This window comes from Phaseolus vulgaris, chromosome 1, assembly GCF_000499845.2.
Source record: "Phaseolus vulgaris cultivar G19833 chromosome 1, P. vulgaris v2.0, whole genome shotgun sequence".
Taxonomy (NCBI): Eukaryota; Viridiplantae; Streptophyta; class Magnoliopsida; order Fabales; family Fabaceae; genus Phaseolus; species Phaseolus vulgaris.
Window position 1 is genome coordinate 35,380,691 of NC_023759.2, and position 5,548 is coordinate 35,386,238.

Consider the following 5,548-nt stretch of genomic DNA (forward strand, 5'->3'; position numbering starts at 1 on the left):
GAAAATTACTAGTTTCAGGTTTAATTACTAGTTTTAAATTTGAGTAATGCGTACAATTTTTCAGACAAGAAATTAGTGTCTCAGTTCTTCTCTCATTGTTCTTTTCTTTGCTTCGAAACTTCAGTGCGAGGATTACAAATCGCTTTAGGCGTGTTCTATTTAGTATTTGTTTTTCCCAGATTTATTTTTCTAAACATGATTTTCATTTTCCCCAATTCTCAAATCCTAAATCACTTTTTGTAGCTAATTCTTAGTGAGTTTTTTTTTTGTTCTTGTGAACAGATTGTTCTCACGTGGAACATTTTTCTTCTAGAACTGCAATGCTTTTTGTAATGGGAATTACAGTACATTTCGCGAATTCGGTGACTCTCTCGGTGGCTCGAGTAGTTTCTTTGCATTTTCTTGTATTTTCTCTGAGCAAAACATTATTGGCCTAGTCTTTTTAGTTCTATTAAAAAAATAATAATTATCAAATTATACGCAATCATTGTATGCAATATTGTACGATATTGTATCCAATTATATGCAATTAATTTAATAATGGTAGAATCCATGATTAGTGGATCCCTACCTAATTAGATTGTAATTTGGAGAGAGAAAGTCTCCCTACACTAGTATATATTTCCAATACATGAAGATATGTAAATATACACATAAGAGAATAAAAACTTATTATTTCTTTTTACCATCTTCCTACATACAATTTTCTTATATGGTATCAGAGCACCGATTTTGGTGCTCTGACAACCTATCCATTTTTATCCGCTAAATAAGATATCATGTCTGACAAAGAAGACACCATTAATGAGTCTGATAGAAACCTCGTGCAAGGATTCACCGCTGAGCAAATTCAGCAATTAGCAAAGGCTATTTACTCGCTCAACAATAACAGTAAAAGTGACATGTTTGTTAGCGCTGCAGGTCTGCTTGCTCATAACTCGTCTATTAATTTTGCTTTTACAAAACCATGGATTTTGGATAGCGGAGCAACCAATCATTTTGCATATGATTGACAATTTTTCACACACACTTCATCATCATTTATTCCAAATGTTAATCTGCCCACAGGCTCAACTGCACCCATCTCATCTACGGGCACAATTAAATTCAATGACAATATCACTCTGAAAGATGTTATTTGTGTTCCTTCTTTTAATTTAAATCTCACGTTCATTAGTAAGATAACCAGTTCACTAAATTGTTGTGTTGTTTTTACTCCACATGGTTGCGTTTTTGCAGGACTTGGCTACGGGGAGGATGATTGGCTCGGGTTTCATTCATAATAATTGTAGTATTTGTCCCAAAGCTAAACACACGAGGCTACCCTTTCCAAATTTCCCCAACCACAGCAATCCACATGCACCTCCAATAAATGTTTATCTTCTATGAAGTTCAACCTAGATAAATTGCTTTCCAAAACAATCATACTGCTTTCCAAAATAATCCATTTTTTCTCCAAGTCCACACGTGTTGGTAACCTATCAACCAAGACTCTCCAAGCAATAGTCATTGATGATGGTAACACCTTAAGGCTCCAAAAAAAACATATAAACAACCATATGAGCCAACATCAGACATCCTTAATGATGAGAATCAACTAAAGGTGGCTTTTTATAATGAAGAACAAGATCATTCACCTTCACATTTAAAGTTTTTCTTGTTAATCTTTGCAAAAGATAAAGCCCAAGCCCAAGCCCAAGCCCAAGAAGGCCAAAGCCCACAAAAGCCCAAAGACCATCCCATGAAGGGCAAGGCCAAGTTTTAAATAAATATTGTTTAGAAAGGTGCTTAGAGGGAAACATTAGAAACCTCTATTGTTAAAGCATCTTTTAGTCTTTAGTTAAGAGTCTTAGGGGGGTGTGTTAGTAGATAGGTGTAGGAGTAAATAAGGAGGTGCCAAAGTGAGAGAAAGGATCACACCTTCCTCATGCTTTGTTTTAGGCGCAAATTCTAGAAGCTTTTTGGGAGGGAGTTTTTTGAATTTGTGTAGCTTACATTTCAGCACCTTAGGCTATAAATAGAGGTGCTCTCTTTGTAAATTGGAGATTGGAATTAATCTAAGAAAACTCTACTCAAATTTTGAGTGAACTTTGGAGAGCTTTGAGGCTTCTTCTCTAGTCTTATCTTGATGGATCAATGGAGTCCTCAAGTGGCGGCATCACTCTCATCTAGGAGCATTCCACACTTCTAGTGGCGAGATCATCCATCCTCCTTCCATCTTCATGAGCATTTCTTCTCTCCTTCCTTTCTCCTCTTTCTATTGTTTGTGCTAGCTTGTGTTCTTGAGTTTTGGTTAGATGTTCTTGCTGTTTTTATGAGTTTTTGGTTCGGCAGTTTTATATTTCTGTCCATTCATCTTGTTCCTTTGCTTTTCTTGCTCATTTGTTCGGTTCAATTTGACTACAATTGGTTCATCCAAATGAGTTTGGGATTTGGTACTAGTTTTTGGTGAGTTCTTGTCTTAGAACAATGATCCAACTCTAAGAAAAGTGCCTCTATAATGTCCAACTCAAGGTGATTCCTAAGAAGGTCAAGAACCTTTCTCTATATGGCTAGTGGAATCACATCACTTAAACATCTGTAAGCCAAACTAACTGTGAAACCAAAATCTTCATCCGACTTCCAAAAGCATTAATCCATAGCCCCTATTGACAAAGCTTTGTCCTCCAACAAAGACAAGAGGCGAGATTCTTCATCCACTTCCCACGCAAATAGGGCACGCCTCCATTTCGCCTTCCAAGACCACTTGTTATTGACCCAAACCCCAACTTGTGACGCAACAACACTTTTATCCTTACTAATCGAGTACTTGGGAATCTTACATTTAAAGCCTCACTACAAATCCACTTATCTTCCGAAAACTTAATACGATTCCCACCACCAATCCTGCATGCAAACTTAATTAGTCTTAAACTGCCCAATGCAACAGATGGTTTCAATAAATCGTCTTTTCTCTTAGTGTTTACTGAGTCCTAGACTGTTTATTAGAACAATCTGATGACTAGTTTGTGTTTTTATGAGGAACATTGTTCACGTGTCTTCCTCCCTAGCATAGGCACGATTCACGTGTGTCAATTGCAACTGTATTTATAAGTTGAAGTTCATTAGTAATTCATTTGAACTACGTTAAAAAAAAATTATATGATTATTTCTTATTTCTGTTTTACTTTTTTATCGTCTAACGCTTGTGATTTTCTTTGCTATTGTTTTCACTCATGGTAGACTCTACGCAGCCTAACAATCATAAAACTCAATTTTTAACCAGAAACGAGAATTAGATTTATCAATACGATCTCTTCATACATGTGCCCTAAACCTTGTAATATTTTTCACCAAACATGGATGAAGATATTAATGCATCATTTACAATAGTTGTTTCACAAATTATAGACAAAAGAAGTAGTGTCATAACGAACACACATAAAGGTAGCAATCAATGCATGCAATCCAACTTATTCATAGACAAAAGCACAAATACTTGAATCTTCGATGATATCAGTATAGGGATGAGATTCCACAGTAGGCTTCGATTCGAGAATAAGGGTCTTTGCTTTTCTCTTTCTCATAGAAACGAATGTATTCATAATTGTCCAATATTGATTTATAACGCAAGGGATGTTGCTCATTCACTAGCTCAGCCGGTATCTGCAAAATCTTACCACTAAAAGAAAATAGTCCCATAGAGTATCTGGTTTTCGTTGCATTCATGGTAACTCTATGTTCATATGGTCGTATTCTACCATTACTCCACACCTACCATGAAAATATAATGCACCAAGCTCAATTAATTATGCAAAACGACCTTGTACAAATTATTTACAAAATAATAACTATTTAATGTACACGAATTATTAAGCGGGTTAATATATATGGGATATTCTACCTCATTTTATAACTACTAGGAGAAAGGTATTCAATTACGAATGTGATGAATATATTATAATTGTCCAATATTATATGGTACTGTAATAGGTATCCGTAACTAGGGTTTATGTATATGTGTGTACTCACATGGAATGCGTCACCGACTACAACCAGAAACAAGGAGGAAGAGGCATCAACCCCAATCCATTCTCCATCCTTAAGTTTGATTTCCAAGCCATTCAGATTATTCAGCTGATGAACTATGGATACGATAGTCAAGTCTGTGTGAGAAGGCATTCCCAAATCCTTTTCATCCGTCTCAGGTGTCCTATATTTCATGCATCGAAGCAGATAATCGCTTGATTCTATCATACACTCGCATCCTTGCATTTCCACGCCATAGCTCTCAAACACCATTCTCTTTGTCATATGGTCTAATTCTCCCAACAACTTAGCATACTTATTGATGCTTTCACTATATATATTTGGACAAAGGAAACTTCTACCATGAGCAATTTTGTACAGAATTATATCATAAACAAAGTTAGAAGAAAATAGTATCTGGTTGAAAAAATCATATTCTCTCATTTGTTAATGTTTTTTACCAAGATGCTACTACTCTTTTTTAAGAGGCAAGCATAAAAACAAAGAACAGTTATTTAGCATGAAAAAGTGTTGTTATCTTAAAGTTTTGAATTGAAAATGACCTCAGAGCGATTGGTTTGTGGTTCATTGGTAAAGTAATTTCTTTTTGTATTTTTGTTGCTTCAAAGACACTAAAAGTTGGTGTATATGTGAAGTAATTTTTTCAAGAAAAATTAGCAAATAATGTTTACCCTTTTAATCAAATGTCACATTTTAATAGGAAAAACGTATGATGAAGCACACAGAGGATATATAGTGGACCCCTTGTTTTACATAAAATATGTGTGTAAAGGGAAAAGGGTACCTACCAGAAACGATGATTCCCCTGCAACCCCATTATGTGGGCGAATTTTTGGCACCCTTGTAGGATCATAGGATATTAATGCCCAAAGACTCATACAAGGGAAGCGACGAGACTTGTCCTATGTAGCCATGTAAAGGTTTATCACTAGTATTTTGTGCTTTTGTTTCCACTGGGAGACTAAACAAGTCTTCCATTGAAGATACAACAGAATCACAAAGATCTTTGCCAATTCTATGATAGCGTGCAAGAAAACAACCATTGTCTTCAAGTGCAGTCCTGACAAGAGTGCAGGCTGAGAGCCATGCATCGGTGCCAGGCTTCATGGCTTCATCAGTGAAGTCCACCACATGAAGTTGAGACTGTGTTTGGGATCCCATCTATGCTCTATGGAGAACAATATCACTGTTCTTGCTCAAAACAATTTGTGCTTGGAACGAAGGTGGGAATAATTTTTTCCAATTTTGTGTGGTTTTTTAATGTAATAACATATTTGTTTGTTTTTAGTGGCTAAAATTTTAACTTCTTTATTTATTTGACCGTAGTCATGATTAACTTTTTTAATCAACGTAATTGACTAGGTAAAGGAAGAGTTAATATAGTTAATGGATAGCAAGATTGAGTCAAAATTTCGAAACCAGTTTGATTATAAAGTTATGATATTAAATTTATAGGTATGGTTCGCTGAATGAAACTATTTTTAATACATGGTATTTTTATAAAACCATTTGCTTAACT

General features: G+C 35.4%; 1 pseudogene; it reads right to left on the reverse strand.

Annotated features, from left to right (window-relative positions):
- Nucleotides 1–3,495: 3,495 nt before the first annotated feature.
- LOC137815951 (probable 2-oxoglutarate-dependent dioxygenase AOP1) lies at nt 3,496–5,226 on the reverse strand (annotated as a pseudogene).
- Between the last annotated feature and the right edge of the window lie 322 nt (nt 5,227–5,548).